The sequence below is a fragment of the Nerophis ophidion genome, linkage group LG08 (genome assembly GCF_033978795.1).
Source record: "Nerophis ophidion isolate RoL-2023_Sa linkage group LG08, RoL_Noph_v1.0, whole genome shotgun sequence".
NCBI lineage: Eukaryota > Metazoa > Chordata > Actinopteri > Syngnathiformes > Syngnathidae > Nerophis > Nerophis ophidion.
This window is the reverse complement of record NC_084618.1, coordinates 19,258,189-19,285,211: the sequence shown is the minus strand read 5'-3', so window position 1 is coordinate 19,285,211 and position 27,023 is coordinate 19,258,189. Positions and strand designations below refer to the sequence as shown.

Below are 27,023 nucleotides of genomic sequence, written 5' to 3'. Positions count from 1 at the left end.
TAAATATGCACGTTTGTGTAGTGAATCAGCAAGTTTGTGTAGTGAATCAGCAAGTTTGTGTTGTGAATCAGAAAGTTTGTAATGTAAATCAGCAAGTTTGTGTTGTAAATTTTCAAGTTTGTGTTGTAAATCTTCAAGTTTTTTTTACAAGTTTGTGTTCTGAATCAGCAAGTTTGTAATGTAAATCTGCACATTTGTTTAGTGAATCTGCAAGTTTGTGTTGTGAATCTGCAAGTTGGTAATGTAAATCTGCAAATTTTTGGGGGGTGAATCAGCAAGTTTGTGATGTAAATCTGCAAGTTTGTAATGTGAATCTGCAAGTTTGAAATGTAAATCCGCACATTTGTGTAGTGAATCAGCAAGTTTGTGTTGTGAATCAGAAAGTTTGTATTGTAAATCAGAAAGTTTGTGTTGTAAATCTTCAAGTTTGAAATGTAAATCTTCATGTTTGTGTTCTGAATCAGCAAGTTTGTCATGTAAATCTGCACATTTGTTTAGTGAATCTGCAAGTTTGTGTTGTGAATCTGCAAGTTGGTAATGTAAATCTGCAAATTTTTGGGGGGTGAATCAGCAAGTTTGTGATGTAAATCTGCAAGTTTGTAATGTGAGTCTGCAAGTTTGAAATGTAAATCCGCACATTTGTGTAGTGAATCAGCAAGTTTGTGAATCAGCAAGTTTGTGATGTAAATCTGCAAGTTTGTAATGTGAGTCTGCAAGTTTGAAATGTAAATCCGCACATTTGTGTAGTGAATCAGCAAGTTTGTGTTGTGAATCAGAAAGTTTGTGTTGTAAATCAGAAAGTTTGTGTTGTAAATCTTCAAGTTTGAAATGTAAATCTTCATGTTTGTGTTCTGAATCAACAAGTTTGTCATGTAAATCTGCACATTTGTTTAGTGAATCTGCAAGTTTGTGTTGTGAATCTGCAAGTTGGTCATGTAAATCTGCAAATTTTTGGGGGGTGAATCAGCAAGTTTGTGATGTAAATCTGCAAGTTTGTAATGTGAATCTGCAAGTTTGAAATGTAAATCTTCATGTTTGTGTTCTGAATCAACAAGTTTGTCATGTAAATCTGCACATTTGTTTAGTGAATCTGCAAGTTTGTGTTGTGAATCTGCAAGTTGGTAATGTAAATCTGCAAATTTTTGGGGGGGTGAATCAGCAAGTTTGTGATGTAAATCTGCAAGTTTGTAATGTGAATCTGCAAGTTTGAAATGTAAATCCGCACATTTGTGTTGTGAATCAGCAAGTTTGTGTTGTGAATCAGAAAGTTAGTGTTGTAAATCTTCAAGTTTGAAATGTAAATCTTCATGTTTGTGTTCTGAATCAACAAGTTTGTCATGTAAATCTGCACATTTGTTTCGTGAATCTGCCAGTTTGTGTTGTGAATCAGAAAGTTTGTGTTGTAAATCTTCAAGTTTGAAATGTAAATCTTCATGTTTGTGTTCTGAATCAGCAAGTTTGTCATGTAAATCTGCACATTTGTTTAGTTATTCTGCAAGTTTGTGTTGTGAATCTGCAAGTTGGTCATGTAAATCTGCAAATTTTTGGGGGGTGAATCAGCAAGTTTGTGATGTAAATCTGCAAGTTTGTAATGTGAATCTGCAAGTTTGAAATGTAAATCTTCATGTTTGTGTTCTGAATCAACAAGTTTGTCATGTAAATCTGCACATTTGTTTAGTGAATCTGCAAGTTTGTGTTGTGAATCTGCAAGTTGGTAATGTAAATCTGCAAATTTTTGGGGGGGTGAATCAGCAAGTTTGTGATGTAAATCTGCAAGTTTGTAATGTGAATCTGCAAGTTTGAAATGTAAATCCGCACATTTGTGTTGTGAATCAGCAAGTTTGTGTTGTGAATCAGAAAGTTAGTGTTGTAAATCTTCAAGTTTGAAATGTAAATCTTCATGTTTGTGTTCTGAATCAACAAGTTTGTCATGTAAATCTGCACATTTGTTTCGTGAATCTGCCAGTTTGTGTTGTGAATCAGAAAGTTTGTGTTGTAAATCTTCAAGTTTGAAATGTAAATCTTCATGTTTGTGTTCTGAATCAGCAAGTTTGTCATGTAAATCTGCACATTTGTTTAGTTATTCTGCAAGTTTGTTTTGTGGATCTGCAGGATTGTGTTGTGAATCTGCAAATTTGTAATGTAAATCTGCACGTTTGTGTAGTGAATCAGCAAGTTTGTGTAGTGAATCAGCAAGTTTGTGTTGTGAATCAGAAAGTTTGTAAAGTAAATCAGCAAGTTTGTGTTGTAAATCTTCAAGTTTGTAATGTAATCTTTAAGTTTGTGTTCTGAATCAGCAATTTTGTGATGTAAATCTGCACATTTATTTAGTGAATCTGCAAGTTTGTGTTGTGAATCTGCAAGTTGGTAATGTAAATTTGAAATTTTTTTGGGGGTGAATCAGCAGGTCCATCCATCCATCCATTTTCTACCGCTTATTCCCTTTCGGGGTCGCGGGGGGCGCTGGCGCCTATCTCAGCTACAATCGGGCGGAAGGCAGGGTACACCCTGGACAAGTCGCCATCTCATCGCAGGGCCAACACAAATAGACAGACAACATTCACACTCACATTCACACACTAGGGCCAATTTAGTGTTGCCAATCAACCTATCCCCAGGTGCATGTCTTTGGAAGTGGGAGGAAGCCGGAGTACCCGGAGGGAACCCACGCATTCACGGGGAGAACATGCAAACTCCACACAGAAAGATCCCAAGCCTGGATTTGAACCCAGGACTGCAGGAACTTCGTATTGTGAGGCAGACGCACTAACCCCTCTTCCACCGTGAAGCCCTGAATCAGCAGGTTTGTAATGTAAATCTGCGAGTTTGTGTTGTGAATCTGCAAATTTGTAATGTAAATCTGCACGTTGGTGTAGTGAATCAGCAAGTTTGTGTAGTGAATCAGCAAGTTTGTTTTGTGAATCAGAAAGTTTGTAATGTAAATCAGCAAGTTTGTGTTGTAAATCTTCAAGTTTGAAATGTAAATCTTCATGTTTGTGTTCTGAATCAGCAAGTTTGTAATGTAAATCTGCACATTTGTTTAGTGAATCTGCAAGTTTGTGTTGTGAATCTGCAAGTTGGTAATGTAAATCTGCAAATTTTGGGGGGGGGGTGAATCAGCAAGTTTGTGATGTAAATCCGCACATTTGTGTAGTGAATCAGCAAGTTTGTGTTGTGAATCAGAAAGTTTGTGTTGTAAATCTTCAAGTTTGAAATGGAAATCTTCACGTTTGTGTTCTGAATCAACAAGTTTGTCATGTAAATCTGCACATTTGTTTAGTGAATCTGCAAGTTTGTGTTGTGAATCCGCTTGGTGTGAAGGTCTCAGACTGCATGCTTGTGTGGGTTCCAGTCATGCAGTAGCTAAGAATAATCCTACTAAAACATTTATGGCTGCGTCAGCATATTCTTGATTCTCTCCTCGTGGAATGCAAGCGAGAGTTCGTCCGAAGCCCGTCTGAATATTTAGGTGCATGGATTTAAATCCACCTCGCAACATTTTCTCCTGACATTTCCACTCCCTCCACTCACAAAATTTAATTTCCATCCATCCATTTCTACCGCTTATTCCCTTTCGGGGTCGCGGGGGGCGCTGGCGCCTATCTCAGCTACAATCGGGCGGAATTTAATTTAAAAAAAAAAAAAATCCATGATTTGATCTGCTCATTTTTCCCTCACATTGGCAGCAAATGTGAGTACTAGTACTAGGTACTCGGAAGGTACTAAATAAATAAATGATAAATGGGTTGTACTTGTATAGCGCTTTTCTACCTTCAAGGTACTCAAAGCGCTTTGACACTACTTCCACATTTACCCATTCACACACACATTCACACACTGATGGAGGGAGCTGCCATGCAAGGCGCCAACCAGCACCCATCAGGAGCAAGGGTGAAGTGTCTTGCTCAGGACACAACGGACGTGACGAGGTTGGTTCTAGGTGGGATTTGAACCAGTGACCCTCGGGTTGCGCACAGCCACTTTCCCAATGCGCCACGCCGTCCCTATATATACTATACTGCCTTTGAAAAAAAACGGGATTATTATCTTTTTTTTTTCATGGATATTGCTGGTTATATGAATTAGTGTGAGTCAACACACACACACAGCACTTACAAGCAGAAACATCGTAGAGACAGAAGAGGGACGTATTTTGGCTTCAAACTATCGATAAAGTTTAGACTATAAACACTGAAGCTCAACAAGTGCTGCTTTAAAACATAGATAGCCCGCGGCTAACGTCCCTCCACAGTGTTTTAGCTACTTCTAAATGACTAATCCATGGCGACAAATAAAGTATGTTTCTTACTAGTAGCTGAAAATGCTTCCCTACACACCCTGTAACAGCCAGCCGGCGCTCCTCAATGTAAACAGACGTGTTGGATCGATACAAACATCCACTCTAACGATACCAAGTACAAGAGTCGATTAAAGATCACGTTGATATTTTAATCTGTTGTCATTCTTATTGTTTATAAAGTGGTGAAATATATGTCTCCAGACACATGAGAACATGACTTACGACTTGGTATCAGATCCATATCCGAGTGTGTGGTATCGGCCTAAACTCGTGTAAAGTATTAAAAGCTCCCAAAGAAGACGTGATTATTACATTCGAACATAAGTCTAGATAGAAGATGTTAAAGCAGGGAGTGAGCAGATATTAACGGGGCATGAACAAGTAGATCCATTTTCTACAGCTTGTCCCTCATCATTGTGTACAGTACATACAGAAAATATACAAGTCAGATTGCTGTAAAAGATGAAATGTCCGGTAAAATATACATTTCTTATGTTAAATTATGTCAATAATGATGATAAAAACAAAAGTGTCTGCACGGGAGGGAAAACCTGTTGAAATTGGGCGTGTTGTTAAAATACGATTTTTAATTTAAAAAAAAAGTTGAACGATTCATAATGCGCCACACATTTTCAACGGGATACAGGTCTGGACTACAGGCAGGCCGGTCTAGTACCCGCACTCATTTACTACGAACCCACGCTGTTGTAACACGATGCTTGGCATCGTCTTGCTGAAATAAGCAGGGGCGTCCATGATAACGTTGTTTAGATGACTACATATGTTGCTCCAAAACCTGTATGTACCTTTCAGCATTAATGGTGCCTTCACAGGTGTGTAAGTTAGCCGTGCCTTGGGCACCAGTACACCCCCCCCCCATACCATCAAAGATACTGGCTTTTGAACTTTCCGCCTATAACAGTCCGGATGGTTCTTTTCCTCTTTGACGTTCACTACTTGAAATGTGGACTCGTCGGACCACAGAACACTTTTACACTTTGCATCAGTCCATCTTCGATGAGCTCTTGCCCAGCGAATGCCGGCGGCGTTTCCGGATGTTGTTGATAAATGGCTGTGGCTTTGCTATGTAGAGTTTGAACTTGCACTTACAGATGTAGCGACCAATTGTAGTGACTAAAAGTGGTTTTCTGAAGTGTTCCTGAGCCTGTGTGGTGATATCCTTTACACACCGATGTCGCTTTTTGATGCAGTACCGTCTGAGGGATCAAAGGTCACAGGCTTTCAATGTTGGTTTTCAACCTTGCCGCTTATTTGCGGTGATTTCTCCACATTCTTTGAACCTGTTGATGATATTACCCACCGTAGATGGTGCAATCCCTAAATTCCTTGCAATACATGTTCTTAAACTGTTCCAAAAGCTCACAAAGTGGTGACCCTCGCCCCGTCCTTGTTTGGGAATGGCTGAGCATCTCATGGAAGCTATTGCCAATCAAAGGCCTACTGAAATGAGATTTTTTTATTTAAACGGGGATAGCAGGTCCATTCTATGTATCAAACTTGATCATTTCGCAATATTCCCATATTTTTGCTGAAAGGATTTGGTAGAGAACATCGACGTTAAAATTTGCAACTTTTGGTCGCTAATAAAAAAGCCTTGCCTGTACCGGAAGTAGCAGACGATGTGCGTGTGATTTCACCGGTTGTGGAGCTTCTCACATCCGCACATTGTTTACAATCATGGCCACCAGCAGCGAGAGCGATTCGGACCGAGAAAGCGACGATTTCCCCATTAATTTGAGCGAGGATGAAAGATCGTGGATGAGAAAAGTGAGAGTGAAGGACTAGGAAAAAAAAAAAGAAGACAAGGGCAGTGGGAGCGATTCAGATGTTAATTCTGGAAAATCCCTTATCTGCTTATTGTGTTACTAGTGTTTTAGTGATATTATATGGTCGTACCTGAAAGTCGGAGGGGTGTGGCCATGGGTGTGGTGACCGCCAGTCTCTTCGATGGAAGCCATGTTTCTCGACAAGGTCCCCCTCCTCCACGGTGTAAGCATCCGACAGTCGGGGATGGCCGTTGGGAGGAGGCAAGAAAGTCCGCAGCTGCAGGAGGCGAGGCACAACGCAAACTCTCCGCTCATAACTACAGTAAGAGCCGACTTAATACCACTATGTTCTTACCGAAACCTGCCAGTTGACATGTGGTAGGGAACCATATTCGCTTGACCGCTCTGTTCCATAGTAAAGCTTCACCATCATCTTTCGGGAACGTAAGCAAGGAAACACCGGCTGTGTTTGTGTGGCTAAAGTCGGCCGCAATACACCGCTTCCCACCTACATCTTTCTTCTATGACGTCTCCATTATTAATTGAACAAATTGCAAAAGATTCAGCAACGCAGATGTCCAGAATTCTGTGTAATTATGCGATTAAAGCAGACGACTTATAGCTGGATCCAAATGTCCGCTACAATCCGTGGCGTCACGCGTCATCATTCCGCGACGTTTTCAACAGGATACTTCGCGCGAAATTTAAAATTGCAATTTAGTAAACTAAATAGGCCGTATTGTCATGTGTTGCAATGGTAATATTTCATCATTGATGTATAAACTATCAGACTGCGTGGTCGGTAGTAGTGGTTTTTACTCGCCTTTAAAACGTTTTCCTTCTTCTGGAGGCTACGGAACGTGGTGTCGATTTTTTAATTTGTTTTCACGTCAAAAAGAGAGGGGAAAAAAACCTTATTTTGAAGGTGTGGTGGCTATGATTTTGCTGCGGTGGTGCGCCACGTTCAATCCCATGAAGGGGGAACCCTGGTGTTAGCGTGTAAGCCCAAGAAGATGTATGAAAAGTACTTGCTACTACGGGCTGTTCTATTCTTAGTGTGTGCCTTGCCTACCACACACACACACACACACACACACACACACGGTGGTTAGTCGGGTCTGATTCATTGTCACACGAGCGCCTCACAGGCACGATGACTACTTTGTTCTTCCACACTGTTCCTCCTCTTTAAGCTGTCTGACGCGCCATGTGGTATTTGTGTCTCTCTGTGTGTGTGTGTGTGTGTGTGTGTGTGTGTGTGTGTGTGTGTGTGTGTGTGTGTGTGTGTGTGTGTGTGTGTGTGTGTGTGTGTTCTGGCAATGCCTACTTAATGGGGACATCGCTATGTTTACACAGTCACCTTTAGGGGACCTCTGACAGTATGGGGACAAAAAAACAGGTCACCTAAAAGGAAACCTTTTTAAATGATTCTTATTGATTGATTGATACTTTTATTAGTAGATCGCACAGTTTAGTACATATTCCGTACAATTGACCACTAAATGGTAACACCCCAATAAGTTTTTCAACTTGTTTAAGTCGGGGTCCACGTTAATCAAATCATGGTACAAATATATACTATCAGCATAATACAGTCATCACTTATGTTAATCATCATAGTATGTACATTGAATTATTTACATTATTTACAATCCGGGGGGTGGGATGAGGAGCTTTGGTTGATATCAGAACTTCAGTCATCAACAATTGCATCAACAGAGAAATGGACATTGGAACAGTGTAGGTCTTATTTAGTAGGATATGTACAGCCAGCAGAGAACATAGTGAGTTCAGATAGCATAAGAACAAGTATATACATTAGGAGTACATTTGAGTTGTTTATAATCCGGGGAGATGGGATGTGAATGGAGGAGGGTATTAGTAAAGTGTTGAAGTTGCCTGGAGTTGTTGTTTTAGAGCGGTTTTGAAGGAATATAGAGATGTACTTACTTTTATACCTGTTGCGAGTGCATTCCACATTGATGTGGCATAGAAAGAGAATGAGTTAAGACCTTTGTTGGATCGAAATCTGGGTTTAACGTGGTTTGTGGAGCTCCCCCTGGTGTTGTGGTTATGGCGGTCATTTACGTTAAGGAAGTAATTTGACATGTACTTCGGTATCAAGGAGGTGTAGCGGATTTTATAAACTAGGCTCAGTGCAAGTTGTTTTACTCTGTCCTCCACCCTGAGCCAGCCCACTTTGGAGAAGTGGGTTGGATTGAGGTGTGATCTGGGGTGGAGGTCTAAAAGTAACTGGATTAGCTTATTCTGGGATGTTTGGAGTCTAGATTTGAGGGTTTTGGAGGTGCTGGGGTACCAGGAGGTGCAAGCGTGATCGAAGAAGGGTTGAACCTCCTGGTACCCCAGCACCTTCTGAGGATCATCCATCCATCCATCCATTTTCTACCGCTTATTCCCTTTCTGGGTCGCGGGAGGCGCTGGCGCCTATCTCAGTTACAATCGGGCGGAAGGCGGGGTACACCCTGGACAAGTCGCCACCTCATCGCAGGGACAACACAGATAGACAGACAACACTCACACTCACTTTCACACTAGGGCCAATTTAGTGTTGCCAATCAACCTATCCCCAGGTGCATGTCTTTGGAAGTGGGAGGAAGCTGGAGTACCCGGAGGGAACCCACGCATTCAAGGGGAGAACATGCAAACTCCACACAGAAAGATCCCGAGCCTGGATTTGAACCCAGGACTGCAGGACCTTCGTATTGTGAGGCAGACGCACTAACCCCTCTTCCACCGTGAAGCCCATTCTGAGGATCATGTCATATTTAATTTGAACATTTTCTTTTTTTTTAAAGTGGTCCTCAGTAGTCAAGTACAAATTTGTGTGAATTATGCAAAATTATTGAAATTTGGTCCCCATGAACCATATCAACTCTTTTTCCCCAGAGTCCCCAGTAAGTACGAACAGCACATTACTTCATCAATCCAGAGATTTAAAGACGTGTATGAGCTAACTGGGCAGTGGCCATTTCACCTCATTTTTTTATGCCTCAATAACCTGTAGAAAGGGTGGTCCCCACAAGTTCTGATCAAAAACTTAGTCCCCATTCCAAATGATAACCAGTGTGTGTGTTCTGGAAATGCTGACTTAATGGGGACATCGCTCTGTTTACACAGTCACCTTTGGGGGACCTCTGATGGTATGGAGACAAAAAAACAGGTCACCTAAAGGGAAACCTTTTAAATGATTCTGAGGTTCATGTCATATTTAATTTGAACTTTTTTTTTTTAAATGGTCCTCACTAGTCACGTACAAATTTATGGGAATTATGCAAAATTATTGAAATTTGGATCGGTTCGCAGCCGAGTGTGAAGCGGCCGGAATGAGAATCAGCACCTCCAAATCCGAGTCCATGGTTCTCTCCCGTAAAAGGGTGGAGTGCCATCTCCGGGTTGGGGAGGAGACCCTACCCCAAGTGGAGGAGTTCAAGTACCTAGGAGTCTTGTTCACGAGTGGGGGAAGAGTGGATCGTGAGATCGACAGGCAGATCGGTGCGGCGTCTTCAGTAATGCGGACGTTGTACCGATCTGTTGTGGTGAAGAAGGAGCTGAGCCGGAAGGCAAAGCTCTCAATTTACCGGTCGATCTACGTTCCCATCCTCACCTATGGTCATGAGCTTTGGGTCGTGACCGAAAGGATAAGATCACGGGTACAAGCGGCCGAAATGAGTTTCCTCCGCCGGGTGGCAGGGCTCTCCCTTTAGAGATAGGGTGAGAAGCTCTGTCATCCGGGAGGAACTCAAAGTAAAGCCCCTGCTCCTCCACATCGAGAGGAGCCAGATGAGGTGGTTCGGGCATCTGGTCAGGATGCCACCCGAACGCCTCTCGAGGGAGGTGTTCAGGGCACGTCCAACCGGTAGGAGGCCACGGGGAAGACCCAGGACACGTTGGGAAGACTATGTCTCCCGGCTGGCCTGGGAACGCCTCGGGATCCCCCGGGAAGAGCTAGACGAAGTGGCTGGGGAGAAGGAAGTCTGGGCTTCCCTGCTTAGGCTGCTGCCCCCGCGACCCGACCTCGGATAAGCGGAAGAAGATGGATGGATGGATGGATATTGAAATTTGGTCCCCATGAACCATATCAACTCTTTACCCCCAGGGTCCCCAGTAAGTACGAACAGCACATTACTTCATCAATCCAGAGATTTAAAGACGTGTATGAGCTAACTGGGCAGTGGCCATTTTACCTCATTTTTTTATGCCTCCATAACCTGTAGAAAGGGTGGTCCCCACAAGTTCTGATCAAAAACTTAGTCCCCATTCCAAATGATAACCTGTGTGTGTGTGTGTGTGTGTGTGTGTGTGTGTGTGTGTGTGTGTGTGTGTGTGTGTGTGTGTGTGTGTGGTATGGCAATGTTTACTTAATGGGGTCTCCAAAGGGGACCACTTAAAGGGTGGTCCCCACAAGTTCTGATCAAAAACTTGGTCCCCATTCCAAATGATAACCTGTGTGTGTGTGTGTGTGTGTGTGTGTGTGTGTGTGTGTGTGTGTGTGTGTGTGTGTGTGTGTGTGTGTGTGTGTGTGTGTGTGTGTGTGAGAGTGCGGCTCTTTGAACATCTGTCTGATGTGTGACGTAGAAAAGTGTGCAGACTTGATGTGCACCACTTCAACAAAAATATGCCCCACCCACCAACTGCTCCACTCTGCCCAGTCACCGCACACACACACACACACACACACACACACACACACACACACACACACACACACACGCACGTGTCTGCGTGTGAACGAGTGCAAGAAGCCTTGACGAGGACGTGTCTCCGGGTTGCTACTGAAGTGCCTTTGGCCAGGCAGCAGACGTTTGAGTAATGGCGGTAATGACACGTTTGTCGCACGTCTGAAGACATTTTTAGGACAATTTCAAGACCATTTTCCTTGCGCAAACACGCCGCCGGCAAGCGTTTCCCTGAGGGGGTCAGCCTGACTATTTCACCGAGGTTTATAACACCACCAAAGTTCCAGTCAGACTTGTTATTTACTGCATTCACAAATGTTTCATCATTGTTGCAGCACGCAGATCACTTCCTGCTTCATGGAAAACAAAACAAAACATTTTTGACGTTTAAAAGAAAAATATGTAAAGTGTCCAATTTGTGTTGTGTTGTAAATTAGCATGCCACTTCCTCCTTTGTGGACAATAATATAGCAACCATTTTGGAACCTATAAAATAGGCTGTAGTAATGTTGGAACTGTCACGTAGTAACTGTCACGTAGTAACGTTGGAACTGTCACGTAGTAAAGTTGGAACTGTAACTTTGGAACTATGGAACTGGCATGTAGTAACGTTGGAACTGTCACGTAGTAACAATGGAATTGGCACGTAGTAGCGTTGGAACTGTCACGTTGGAACTTTCATGTAGTAACTGTCACGTAGTATCTGTCACATAGTAACGTTGGAACTGTCACGTAGTAGTGTTGGAACTATAACGTTGGAACTATGGAATTGGCATGTAGTAACTTTGGAACTGTCACGTTGGAACTTTGATGTAGTATCTGTCACATAGTAATGCTGGAACTGTCACCTAGTAACATTGGAACTGTCACGTAGGAATGTTGGAACTGTAACTTTGGAACTATGGAATTGGCACGCAGTAACGTTGGAACTGTCACATAGTAACTGTCACGTAGAAACAATGGAATTGGCACGTGGTAGCGTTGGAACTGTCATGTAGTAATATTGGAACTGTCACGTAGTAATGTTGGAACTGTAACTTTTGAACTATGGAATTGGCACGCAGTAACGTTGGAACTGTCACATAGTAACTGTCACGTAGAAACAATGAAATTGGCACGTAGTAACGTTGGAACTGTTACGTTGGAACTGTTACATTGGAACTGTCACGTAGTAATGTTGGAACTGTTAAGTTTTAATGTTGGAACTGTCATGTTGGGACTGTCACATAGTAACATTGGAACTGTCACGTTGGAACTATCACATAGTAAGGTTGGAACTGTCACATAGTAACGTTGGAACTGTCACATTGGAACTGTCACGTACTAACATTGGAACTTTCACATAGTAACATTGGAACTGTCACATAGTAACATTGGAACTGTCACATTGGAACTGTCACATAGGAACGGAACTGTTACTTGCTAACTTTGGAACTGTAACATTGGAACCATCACACAGTAACATTGGAACTGTCACACAGTAACGTTTGAACTGTCACATAGTAACGTTGGAACTGTCATGTTGGAAATGTCACGTAGTAACATTGGAAATGTCACGCAGTAACGTTGGAACTGTCACGTTGAAACTTTGGAACTGTCACGTTTGAACTGTCACATAGTAACGTTGGAACTGTCACATAGTAACGTTGGAACTGTCACGTTTGAACTGTCACATAGTGACGTTGGAACTGTCACATACTAATGTTGGAACTGTCATGTAGTAACATTGGAATTGTCACGTTGGAGCTGTCACATAGTAAAATTGGAATTGTCACGTTGGAACTGTCACTGTCACGTAGTAATGTTGGAACCGTCACATAGTAACGTTGGAACTGTCACATAGTAACGTTGGAACTGTCACATAGTAACGTTGGAACTGTCAGGATGGAATTCTCATGTAGTAACTTTGGAACTGTAACGTAGTAATGTTGGAACTGTCACATAGTAACATTGGAACTGTCACTTAGTCACGTTGGAACCGTCACAAAGTAACCGTCACAAAGTAACTGTCACGAAGTAACTGTCACAAAGTACCTGTCACGAAGTAACTGTCACAAAGTACCCGTCACGAAGTACCCGTCACAAAGTACCCGTCACGAAGTAACTGTCATGAAGTACCCGTCACGAAGTAACTGTCATGAAGTAACCGTCTTGAAGTAACCGTCACGAAGTAACCATCCAGAAGTAACCGTCCAGAAGTAACCGTCACAAAGTAACTGACACGAAGTAACAGACACAAAGTAACATTGGAACTGTCACCGACACGAAGTAACCGACACGAAGTAAAGTTGGAACTGTCACCGCCGTCAGCCTGACAGAAACCCAGAGCGAGAAGGTCTGAAAGCGGAGGACGAGATGTTTGTCGTGGGTCAAAAGTGTTTAGAAAGTGGTCTTCCTGAAGCACCAAGTCTTTGTTTCACATGAGTGTTACAAATATTGTTGGTGCTCAAAACGCGGAACTCGGTGACCTTCAGAAACCTCCGACGGGTCTGCCTCAGTTCTCCCCAGGAACACAACCACGTGACAAATAAGAATAGTAATAGTTGATCAGCACTAAGTAATAATCAAGTCATCATTCTGGGTGACCTGCTATTGATTACATCAGTCTTCTTTAAAGATTGGCTGGTCGTCATAGTTTTGTTCCCTCCCTGGATGGAGCTGTTGACTTTGCCAGATACTTCTTTCCAATCAGGCAGGAAATAAAGGTTCTTTATTGATGGCCTCCAGTCAGTGACTTCCAGGCAAATACTTTCCAAACTCTGTGGAGGTCAATTTAGGATTGCTGACTTTGCTCAAATCTGGCCCGCTTCACTGCATATAGTTTGTCTCTATTGGGATTTGGATTATTTTACATATTTTACCTCTGTTTTTTTTTTTGCACAATTTTTATCGATTTTTAACAGTGTTTGATATATAGTTTGTCTCTATTATGATTTGGATATTTTTTATATTTTGCCTCTTTTTTTTAATCTATTTTTAATGGTGTTTTATATATGGTTTGTCTCTATTGTGATTTGGATTATTTTTAATATTTTACCTCTGTTTTTTTTTTTGCACAATTTTTATCGATTTTTAACGGTGTGTGATATATAGTTTGTCTCTATTATGATTTGGATATTTTTTATATTTTGCCTCTTTTTTTAAATCTATTTTTAATGGTGTTTTATATATGGTTTGTCTCTATTGTGATTTGGATTATTTTTAATATTTTACCTCTTTTTTTTGCACAATTCTTATCAATTTTTAGCGGTGTTTAATATATAGTTTGTCCATATAGTGAATTGGATTATTTTAAATATTTTACCCCTGTTTTTTCACACATTTTTAGCCATTTTGAACAGTGTTTTATATATAGTTTGTCTCTATTGTGATTTGGATTATTTTATATATTTGACCTTTGTTTTTTTACACAGTTTTTATCCACTTTTAACGGTGTTTTATATATAGTTTGTCTCTTTTGGGATTTGGATTATTTGTAATATTTTACCTCTGTCTTTTTACACAATTTTTTATCCATTTTGAACGGTGTTTTATATATAGTTTGTCTATATAGTGAATTGGATTATTTTAGATATTTTACCCCTGTTTTTTCACACATTTTTATCCATTTTGAACAATGTTTTATATATAGTTTGTCTCTATTGTAATTTGGATTATTTGTAATATTACCTCTTTTTTTTTTTTACACAGTTTTTATCCATTTTTAATGGTGTTTTATTTATTTTTCTATGTGAGGTTTGGATATTTTTTGTATTTTGCCTCTTTTTTTAAAATCTATTTTTAATGGTGTTTTATATATGGTTTGTCTCTATTGTGATTTGGATTATTTTTAATATTTTACCTCTGTTTTTTTTTGCACAATTTTTATCGATTTTTAACGGTGTGTGATATATAGTTTGTCTCTATTATGATTTGGATATTTTTTATATTTTGCCCCTTTTTTTAAAATCTATTTTTAATGGTGTTTTATATATGGTTTGTCTCTATTGTGATTTGGATTATTTTTAATATTTTACCTCTTTTTTTTGCACAATTCTTATCAATTTTTAGCGGTGTTTAATATATAGTTTGTCTCTATTGTGATTTGGATATTTTTTATATTTTAAGTCTTTTTTTATCTATTTTTTAACGGTGTTTTATATATAGTTTGTCTCTATTGTGATTTGGATTATTTTATATATTTGACCTTTGTTTTTTTACACAGTTTTTATCCACTTTTAACGGTGTTTTATATATAGTTTGTCTCTTTTGGGATTTGGATTATTTGTAATATTTTACCTCTGTCTTTTTACACAATTTTTTATCCATTTTGAACTGTGTTTTATATATAGTTTGTCTATATAGTGAATTGGATTATTTTAAATATTTTACCCCTGTTTTTTCACACATTTTTATCCATTTTGAACAGTGTTTTATGCATAGTTTGTCTCTATTGTAATTTGGATTATTTGCAATATTACCTCTTTTTTTTTTTTACACAGTTTTTATCCATTTTTAATGGTGTTTTATATATTTTTCTATGTGAGGTTTGGATTATTTGTAATATTTTACCTCTGTTTTTTTACACAATGTTTATCCATTTTCAACTGTGTTTTTTTATATAGTTTGGATATATAGTGATTTGGATTGTTTTAAATATTTTACCCCTGTTTTTTCACACATTTTTATCCATTTTGAACAGTGTTTTATACATAGTTTGTATCTATTGTAATTTGGATTATTTGCTATATTTACCTTTTTTTTTTTTTACACAGTTTTTATCCACTTTTAACGGTGTTTTATATATAGTTTGTCTCTTTTGGGATTTTGATTATTTGTAATATTTTACCTCTGTCTTTTTACACAATTTTTTATCCATTTTGAACGGTGTTTTATATGTAGTTTGTCTATATAGTGATTTGGATTATTTTAAATATTTTACCCCTGTTTTTTCACACATTTTTTCCCATTTTGAACAGTGTTTGATATATAGTTTGTCTCTATTGTAATTTGGATTATTTGCAATATTTACCTCTTTTTTTTTTTACACAGTTTTTATCCACATTTAACGGTGTTTTATATATAGTTTGTCCCTTTTGGGATTTGGATTATTTGTAATATTTTACCTCTGTCTTTTTACACAATTTTTTATCCATTTTGAACGGTGTTTTATATATAGTTTGTCTATATAGTGATTTGGATTATTTTAAATATTTTACCCCTGTTTTTTCACACATTTTTATCCATTTTGAACAGTGTTTTATATATAGTTTGTCTCTATTGTAATTTGGATTATTTGCAATATTACCTCTTTTTTTTTTACACAGTTTTTATCCATTTTTAATGGTGTTTTATATATTTTTCTATGTGAGGTTTGGATTATTTGTAATATTTTACCTCTGTTTTTTTACACAATGTTTATCCATTTTCAACGGTGTTTTTTTATATAGTTTGGCTATATAGTGATTTGGATTGTTTTAAATATTTTACCCCTGTTTTTCACACATTTTTATCCATTTTGAACAGTGTTTTATACATAGTTTGTATCTATTGTAAATTGGATTATTTGCAATATTTACCTTTTTTTTTTTTTACACAGTTTTTATCCACTTTTAACGGTGTTTTATATATAGTTTGTCTCTTTTGGGATTTGGATTATTTGTAATATTTTACCTCTGTCTTTTTACACAATGTTTTATCCATTTTGAACGGTGTTTTATATATAGTTTGTCTATATAGTGATTTGGATTATGTTAAATATTTTGCCCCTGTTTTTTCACACATTTTTTTCCATTTTGAACAGTGTTTTATATATAGTTTGTCTCTATTGTTATTTGGATTATTTGCAATATTTACCTCTTTTTTTTTTTACACAGTTTTTATCCACATTTAACGGTGTTTTATATATAGTTTGTCCCTTTTGGGATTTGGATTATTTTAAATATTTGACCTCTGTTTTTTTTACCAATTATTATCCATTTTGAACTGTGTTTTACATATAGTTGGTCTTTAATGATATTTGGATTATTTGTAATATTTAGCCTCTGTTTTTTTGTTGCTTTTTTACAGTTTTCATCCATTTTGAACAGTGTTTTATATATAGTTTGTCTCTTTTGTGATTTGGATTATTTTAAATATTTTACCTCTGTTTTTTTACCAGTTATTATCCATTTTGAACGGTGTTTTACATATAGTTTGTCTTTAATGATATTTGGATTATTTGTAATATTTTGCCTCTGTTTTTTTTTTTTTTTTTTTTTAGAGTTTTTATCCATTTTTTACAGTGTTTTATATATAGTTTGTCTATGTTGAGGTTTGGGATTATTTTAAATATTTTACCTCTGTTTTTGACACATTTTCTATCCATTTTGAACAGTGTTTTATACAAAGGTTGTCTCTATTGTGATTTGAATTATTTTTAATATTTTACCTCAGTTTTTTTACACAGTTTTTTATCCATTTTGAATGGTGTTTTATATATAGTTTGTCTCTATTGTGATTTGGATTATTTTATGTATTAGACCTCAGTTTTTTTACACAATTTGTATCCATTTTGAACGGTGTTTTATAAATAGTTTGCCTCTACTGTGATTTGAATTATTTCTTATATATTTTACCGTAATTTTTTTTTACGCCATTTGTATCCATTTTTAACAGTGTTTTTATATATAGTTTGTCTTTATTGTGATTTGGATTATTACATATGTCGGTAAGTGTCCTTTAGGGGAAGCGAATGACAGTTTAATAATCTAATGGAGGAAATAAATTCTTGATGCGTGAACAAAGTCTGGCATGCTAGCAGGGAAACGCTCTTCTTGTTGCCGCTGGTAACCCCCGGCAACAGTTTCCCTGGAGACGCTCTTTTGCTGAATCTCTGCGGCCTGCTTGGCAAACTCCTAATTGTTGTCGCAAAGAAGAGCATGGGAAGAAAGTGGCGGCAGTTTATGATGCCACAACGTGTGTTGGACCAGAGATGAGGCAGATTGGAACCTTTGTGCTCAGTTTGCCTGTGTCGCCCTGATAAGTGTCCCCCCTGGGGCTTTTAGGACCGCCACACCACTCTTGTTGTGCTCACTTTTTCATATTGTTAAGCCTTTCAGGAGCAATTGAGACACACACATGTCACATGTATGTGTATATATATATATATACATATATATATATATATATATATATATATATATATATATATATAATATTTACATATTTTCTTAATTTTTAAGTGTGTTTATTAAGTCTATTTCCTTCAAACAACAAGACTACTAATCATGGCAGACTTGATGAGAGACAACAAAGACTACTTTGGGACGAATGATGATCCGGAAAATTCTATTTTTGAGCCTGAATATAAGGAGGAGGATCTACAAGTTTTAGAAACTAAACAGACGCAGCTTGTAGCAGTATTGCTAATTGCGATATTATTTTTAATTATGCATTCTAAATCGTAAATAAATGCTCGTAAAAGTCAGCTAACAATGGAAGTAATGGGCACTGTTGTATTCCGCCTACAAAGTGCTCTAAAAAACCTCCATCAAGGTTTTATATACACACTGTAAGTATATATGTAGTATCTAGTAACATTCATAACAACATGTGATATTTACATATTTTTGTCATTTTAAGTGTATACGTTTCACAAAGTTCACTTTCCCTTCAACGACAAAAAGACTACTAATCATGTCAGAAGTGATGAGAGACAACAAAGACTACTTTGGGACAAACGACGATCGAGAAACTTCTATTTTTGAGCCTGAATATAAGGAGGATGATCTACAAGTTTTAGAAACTAAACAGATGCAGCTTTAGTCAAACACTCAAGCATCATGTAGCAGTATTGCTAAGTGCTATATTTTTTTGACTTGTGCATTCTAAATCGTAAATAAATGCTAGCAAAAGTCAGCTAACAATGGAAGTAATGGGCGTCGTTCTAGTCCTCCTACAAAGTGCTCTAAAAAAAACCTCCATCAAGGTTTTATATACACACTGTATGTATATATGTAGTATCTAGTAATATTCATAACAACATGTGATATTTACATATTTTTGTCATTTTAAGTGTATTCGTTTCACAAAGTTCACTTTCCCTTCAACGACAAAAAGACTACTAATCATGTCAGAAGTGATGAGAGACAACAAAAACTACTTTGAGACAAACGACGATCGAGAAACTTCTATTTTTGAGCCTGAATATAAGGAGGAGGATCTACAAGTTTTAGAAACTAAACAGACGCAGCTTGTAGCAGTATTGCTAATTGCGATATTATTTTTAATTATGCATTCTAAATCGTAAATAAATGCTCGCAAAAGTCAGCTAACAATGGAAGTAATGGGCACTGTTGTATTCCGCCTACAAAGTGCTCCAAAAAACCTCCAAGGTTTTATATACACACTGTAAGTATATATGTAGTATCTAGTAACATTCATAACAACATGTGATATATACATATTTTTGTCATTTTAAGTGTATTCATTTCACAAAGTTCACTTTCCCTTCAACGACAAAAAGACTACTAATCATGTCAGAAGTGATGAGAGACAACAAAGACTACTTTGAGACAAACGACGATCGAGAAACTTCTATTTTTAAGCCTGAATATAAGGAGGATGATCTGCAAGTTTTAGAAACTAAACAGATGCAGCTTTAATCAAACACTTAAGCATCATGTAGCAATATTGATAAGCGCTATATTTTTTTTACTTATGCATTCTAAATCGTAAATAAATGCTAGCAAAAGTCAGCTAACAATGGAAGTAATGGGCGTCGTTCTAGTCCTCCTACAAAGTGCTCTAAAAAAAACCTCCATCAAGGTTTTATATACACACTGTATGTATATATGTAGTATCTAGTAACATTCATAACAACATGTGATATTTACATATTTTTGTCATTTTAAGTGTATTCGTTTCACAAAGTTCACTTTCCCTTCAACGACAAAAAGACTACTAATCATGTCAGAAGTGATGAGAGACTACAAAGACTACTTTGGGACAAACGACGATCCAGAAACTTCTATTTTTGAGCCTGAATATAAGGAGGAGGATCTACAAGTTTTAGAAACTAAACAGATGCAGCTTTAGTCAAACACTTAAGCATCATGTAGCAGTATTGCTAAGTGCTATATTTTTTTGACTTGTGCATTCTAAATCGTAACTAAATGCTAGCAAAAGTCAGCTAACAATGGAAGTAATGGGCGTCGTTCTAGTCCTCCTACAAAGTGCTCTAAAAAAATTCTCTATCAAGGTTTTATATACATGCTGTAAGTATATATGTAGTATCCATCCATCCATCCATTTTCTACTGCTTATTCCCTTTTGGGGTCACGGGGGGCATAGTAACATTCATAACAACATGTGATACTTACATATTTTCGTCATTTTGAGCGTATTCATTTCGCAAAGTTCACTTTCCCTTCAACAACAACGAGACTACTAATCATGTCAGACTTGATAAGAGACAACAAAGACTCCTTTGGGACAAACGACGATCGAGAAACTTCTATTTTTGAGCCTGAATATTAAGAGGATGATCTACAACTTAAATAAACTAAACAGACGCAGCTTTAGTCAAACATTTAAGCGTGATGTAGCAGTAATGCTAAGTGCTAAACAAGATACACAAACATAATAAAACAATCACTTACTGTACAATGTCTGCTCTCACTGGGGATAAAGCCCTATGGGATGTTTATATCTTCCCCTTTACATCAACGATTCAACATCGTTTAGTCAAACACAAAGCATCATGTAGCAGCATTGCTAAGTGCTAAACAAGATACACAAACATAATAAAACAATCACTTACTGTACCATGTCTGCTCTCACTGGGATAAAGACTGATGGGATGTTTATATATTCCCCTTATATCACCAATTCATTATCATTTAGTCAAACACTACGCATCATGTAGGAGCATTGCTAAGTGCTAAACAAGATGCACAAACATAATAAAACAATCACTTACTGTACCATGTCTGCTCCCGCTGGGATAAAGACTGATGGGATGTTCATATATTCCCCTTTACATCACCAATTCATTATCATTTAGTCAAACTCTACGCATCATGTAGCAGCATTGCTAAGTGCTAAACAAGATGCACTAACATAATAAAACAATCACTTACTGTACCATGTCTGCTCTCGCTGGGATAAAGACTGATGGGATGTTTATATCTTCCCCTTTACATGAGTGAACAAGGAGACAGAACAGGAACGCTGACTGAGGCCGAGAAAAAAAAATCGATAGCCGTAAGCATACATAAACATGTTAAACAGAAGCCACAAAACCTGCAACAAAAACGGGGTGCGTGAAAGAACCTCTTTTCCTCGTAAACAAGACACAGAGGCAAGCAGGCAGAAACGGAGAGGGGAGGGGGTGCCAAGAGAGGAAAGCCTAGTTAACTCTCTGTGATCACGGCGCCACTAAAAGTAGTTCCTCTGTGGTAGCGCCTATAATAACAATACGCCTAATACTTGTTCATATCCAGGTCACCACATGTCCATGGAGTATTGTTGGCGCTTATGGGTACAATATAGTACTCCTATTAGCTGCATTGTTAGCCACCTCTTACTTGCCATATTTTACGATTTAGAATGCATGAGTGAGAAAAACATTTGTGTTCTTGTCTTCCGAGCAACATTACAAATAAGTACAGTTCCCCCTTTAAGGTGCAATAAGAACACCCTCCCCCCACGCAAACACACACACACACACACACACACACACACACACATGAAAGATGGCGGACGTGGGAACATGTCATTAGCGTGACGCTCATCAGATCATCCTGGCTATTTTTAGCCAGCAACGTTTGAAAGGCAGAGAGTGGGAGAGTGTCAGTGGGAGGGTGTTCCTGCATCCATGGAGAGGGAAGTGTCAGCTTCGGTCTCGTTAACGTCAGGAGAGCCCACGCCAGCCTCGCTCCTCGCCGCCACATGTCAGAGGTGGAGGAACGCAAAAGGCCATATTTGGTTTTTGGAACGCAGACGTGACTTTGACGGAAGATGGCGGAAAGAAAACAGGATGATGCAAGAAGAAGGCAGAAGTTGAGAAGGTCAGAGATGAGAGGAGGAAGACCAAAGATGAGATGATGGAGGTTAAAGATGAGAAGATGAAGACCAAATATAAGTACAAGACCAAAAATTAGAAGAAGAAGGCCAATAATGAGGAAAAAGGTCAGAGATGAGAAGAAGTTCAAAGATGAAAAAAGAAGACCAGAGATGAGAAGATGAAGACTAAATTTGAAAAGAAGAAGAAGAAGGCCAAAAATGAGAAGAAGGAGAAGGCCAAAGATGAGAAGAATAAGGCCAATGATGAGAGGAAGAAAACCAAAGATGAAGAAAAAGGTCAAAGATGAGAAGAAGAAGGCCAAAGATGATAAGAAGGCCAAAAATGATGAGAAGACCAAAGATGAGATGAAGAAAACCAAAGATGAGAAGAAGGCCAAAAATGAGAAGAAGACCAAAGATGAGGAAAAAGATGACCAAAAGATGAGAAGAAAAAGACCAAAAGATGAGAAGAAGACCAAATGATGAGAAGAAGGTCAAAGATGAGAAGAAAAAGACCAAAAGATGAGAAGAAGGTAAAATATGTGAAGAAAAAGATCAAAAATGAAAAGAAGACCAAAGATGAGAAAAAGGCCAAAGATGAGAAGGTTGAAGATGAGAAGAAGAAAAAAACAAAGATGAGGAGAATAAAACCAAAGATGAGAAGAAGACCAAAGATGGGAAGATGAAGACCAAATATGAGGAGAAGAAGAAGGCCAAAAATGAGAAGAAAAGAAGACCAAAGATGAGAAGAATAAGGCCAATGATGAGAGGAGGAAAACCAAAGACGAGGAAAAAGGTCAAAGATGAGAAGAAGGCCAAAAATGAGAAGAAAGCCAAAAATGAGAAGAAGGCCAAAGATGAGAAGAAATTCAAAGATGAGAAATAGGCGACAAAAAGATGAGAAGAAAAAGACCAAAAGATAATAAGAAAAGACCAAATGATGAGAAGGTTAAAGATGAGAAGAAAAAGACCAAAAGATGAGAAGAAGGTAAAATATGTGAAGAAAAAGATCAACAATGAAAAGAAGAGCAAAGATGAGAAGAAAAATACCAAAGATGAGAAGAAGATTGAAGATGAGAAGAAAAAAAACAAAGATGAGTAGAATACAACCAAAGATGAGAAGAAGACCAAAGATGAGAAGAAGGTTGAAGATGAGAAGAAAAGAAAACAAAGATGAGGAGAATAAAATCAAAGATGAGAAGAAGACCAAAGATGGGAAGATGAAGGCCAAAGACGAGAAAAAGACCAAAGATGAGAAGAAGAAAAAATGACAAGACCAAAGATGGGAAAAGAAGAAGACCAAAGATGAGAAAAAGGCCAAAGTTGAGAAGAAAGATACCAAAGATGAGAAGAAGGTTGAAGATGAGAAGAAATAAAAACAAAGATGAGGAGAATAAAACCAAAGATGAGAAGAAGACCAAAGATGGGAAGATGGAGGCCAAAGATGAGAAAAAGACCATAGATGACAAGGATTTTTTTTAAAAGAAGACCATAGATGAGAAAAGCAGAAGACCAAAGATTAAAAAAGGGCCATAGATAAGAAGAATAACAAAAATGAGAAGGAGAACAAAGATGAGATCAATGTCAAAGATCAGAACACCAAAGATGGGAAGAAGAAAGTCAAAGATGAGAAGAAGAATACCAAAAATGAGAAGAAGGTCAAAGATGAGAAGAAGACCAAAAATGAGAAGCAGACCAAAAATGAGAAGAAGATGGCCAAAGATGAGAAGAAAAAGACCAAAAATGAGTAGAAGACCAAAGATGATAAAAATACCAAAGATGAGAAGAAGGTCAAAGATGAGAAGAAAAAAAAAACACAAAGATGAGGGGAATAAAACCAAACTGAAAAGAAGAAGACCAAAGATGAGAAGAAAAACAAAGATGATCTGAAGGTCAAATATGAGAAGAAGAACACCAAATATGAGAAGAAGGTGAAAGATGAGAAGAAGAACACCGAATATGAGAATAAGAAAACCAAAGATGAGAAGAAGGTCAAAGATGAGAAGAAGGTCAAATATGAGAAAAAGACTAAAGATGAGAAGAAGAAGAACAAAGATGAAAAGAAAGTCAAATATGAGAAGACCAAAGATGAGGAAAAGGTCAAATATGAGAAGGAGACTAAAGACGAGAAAAAGGTGAAATATGAGAAGAAGACTAAAGATGAGAAGAAGGTCAAATATAAGAAGAAGACTAAAGATGAGAAGAAGAAGGTCAAAGGTGAGAAGAAGAGCAAAAGATGAGAAGAAGATGGTCAAAGATGCAAAGAAAAAGACCAAAAATGAGAAGAAGACCAAAGAAAAGAAAAAGGCCAGTGATGAGAAGAAAAATGCCAACGATGAGAAGAAAGTCAAAGATGATAAGAAAAAAAAATTAAAGATGACTAGAATAAAACCAAAGGTGAGAAGAAGAAGACCAAAGATGAGAAAAAGAAGGCCGAAGATGAGAAGAAGACCAGAAATGAGAAGAAGGTCAAAGATGAGAAGAAGGTCACAGATGAGAAAAAGAACAAAGATGACAAGAAGGTCAAAAATGAGAAGCAGACTAAAGATGAGAAGAAGACAGCCAAAAGATGAGAAGCAGATGGTAAAGATGAGAAGAAAAAGACCAAAAATGAGAAGAAGACCAAAGATGAGGAAAAAGGCCGAAGATGAGAAGAAAAATACCAATGATGAGAAGAAGGTTGAAGATGAAAAGAAAAAAAAAACAAAGATGAGGAAAATAAAACCAAAGATAAGAAGAACAAGACCAAAGATGAGAAGAAGAAGGTCAAATATGAGAAGAAGACCAAAATGAGAAGAAGGTTTAAAGATGAGAAGAAGAAGAAGAAAGATGAGAAGAAGAATAAAAACAAAGATGAGAAGAAGACCAAAAATGAGAAGAAGGTCAAAGATGAGGAGAATAAAAACCTAAAATGAGAAGAAGACCAAAGATGAGAAGAAGAAAACCAAAGATGAGAAGATGGTCAAAGATGAGAAGAAAAAGACCAAAAATGAGAAGAAGACCAAAGATGAAAAAAAGGCCAAAGATGAGAAGAAAAATACCAAAGATGAGAAGAAGGTTGACAATGAAAAGAAAAAAAAACAAAGATGAGGAAAATAAAACCAAAGATAAAAAGAACAAGACCAAAGATGAGAAGAAGACCAAAAATGAGAAGAAGAAGAAAGATGAGAAGAATAAAAACAAAGATGAGAAGAAGACCAAAAATGAGAAAAAGGTCAAAGATGAGAAGAAGTTCAAAGATGAGAAGAGGAAGGTCAAAGATGAGAAGAAGGTCGAAGATAAGAAGAAGACCAAAGATGAGAAGAAGTGTGTCATGGCACCCTTGGATTTGACCTGACTTGGTGCCCGGGTGGGCCGCTGGGATTCAGCACTGGATTCAGTACTCGACTTTAGTCTCCACTGATGCCTTCAATGAAGCCCCGTTTTTTTAAATCTTTGGTGTGTGTGTGTGTGTGTGTGTGTGTGTGTGTGTGTGTGCGTGTGTGTGCGTGTGTGTGTGTGTGTGTGTGTGTGTGTGTGTGTGAGCAATAAGGACATGGGCGTCTGAGAGCAGATTTAAGGCGGCCATGATGAGAGTCACTCTCTTCTCTTTCTTCCATTTTTGCTCCCCGGCTTGTCTTTGTTATTAATCACTTCCTCTCTGATCAGACTTGATGATTAGTCCCCTCGCTGTTGACTTTCACTTTCACTTTCCTCCCGTCTGCTCCCCTGCAGGCCTCGCTCGTCTTCTTTGTGCCAAGGTCGCCGCGCTCGTGGTCGCCCAAGAACTAAAAGACGTTTTTAATCGCTCATGTGCGTGAGAAGGGAGGCAAATTAACGCCTTTGTCCTTTTTTTACGTAACGAAGTAAATACGGATCAATTGATTACGTAACAAAGTAAGTTACGACCGTGTTTATACATAACAAAGTAAATAACATTTACTTTGTTTTTACGTAACAAAGTAAATTACATTCAGGTATTTTTTACGTAACAAAGTAAATGACGATCAAGTGTTTTTACGTAACAAAGTAAATAACGGTTGTGTTTTTACGTAACAAAGTGAATAACATTCAAGTATTTTTTACGTCACAAAATAAATAACGATCAAGTGTTTTTACGTAACAAAGTAAATAACGATCGTGTTTTCATGTAACAAAGTGAATAACAATCAAGTGTTTTTACGTAACAAAGTAAATAACGTTCAAGTGTTTTTACGTAACAAAGTAAATAACGATGAAGTGTTTTTAAATAGCAAAGTAAATAACGATCAACTGTTTTCACGTAACAAAGTAAATAACGATCAAGTGTTTTTAAATAGCAAAGTAAATAACGATCAACTGTTTTTACGTAACCAAGTAAATATCGATCAAGTGTTTTTAAATAGCGAAGTAAATAACGTTCAAGTGTTTTTACGTAACAAAGTAAATAACGATCAAGTGTTTTTAAATAGCAAAGTAAATAACGTTCAAGTGTTTTTACGTAACCAAGTAAATAACGATCAAGTGTTCTTACGTAACAAAGTAAATAACGTTCAAGACTTTTTACTTAACAAAATAAATAACGATTAAGTGTTTTTAAATAGCAAAGTAAATAACAATGAAGTGTATTTACGTAACAAAGTAAGTACCAATCGTGTTTTTACGTGACGAAGTACCGGTAAGTAACAATTAAGTGTTTCTACGTAACAAAGTAAATAACATCAGGTGTTTTTACATAACAAATAAATAAATATCAAGTGTTTTTACGTAACAAAGCATATAACTATCAAATGTTTTTACGTAACAAAGTAAATAAAGTTCAAGTGTTTTTACGAAACAAAGTAAATAAAGTTCATGTTTTTTTACGTAACAAAGTAAATAACTTCCAAGTGTTCTTATGTAACATAGCAAATAACGATCAAGTGTTTTTACGTCACAAAGTAAATAACGATCAACTGTTTTTATGTCACAAAGTAAGTAACAATAGTGTTTTTTCGTGACAAAGTAAGTAACGGTCAACTGTTTTCACGTGACTAAGTAAATAACCATCAGCTGTTTTACATAACAAAGTAAATACAAATCAAGTGTTTTACGTAACAAAGCAAGTAACGATCGTGTTTTTACCTAACAAGGTAAATAACGTTCAAGTATTTTTACGTAACGAAGTAAATAACGATCAAGTGTTTTTATGTGACAAAGTAATTAACGATAAAGTGTTCTACGTAACAAAGTAAATAATGTTCAAGTGTTTTTACG

The 27,023-nt window shown here is 37.5% G+C and overlaps 1 protein-coding gene and 1 long non-coding RNA gene across 4 annotated transcripts in view; both read left to right on the top strand.

Moving 5' to 3' along the window:
• LOC133557475 (breakpoint cluster region protein-like) overlaps nucleotides 1–27,023 on the top strand; it is a 143,653-nt gene that overhangs the window by 20,681 nt on the left and 95,949 nt on the right. The window lies entirely within an intron of this gene.
• Nucleotides 19,361–24,449, top strand: LOC133557477 (uncharacterized). Its single transcript, XR_009807777.1, has 2 exons — nucleotides 19,361–22,757; nucleotides 23,465–24,449. It is a non-coding gene; the product is annotated as an uncharacterized LOC133557477 (long non-coding RNA).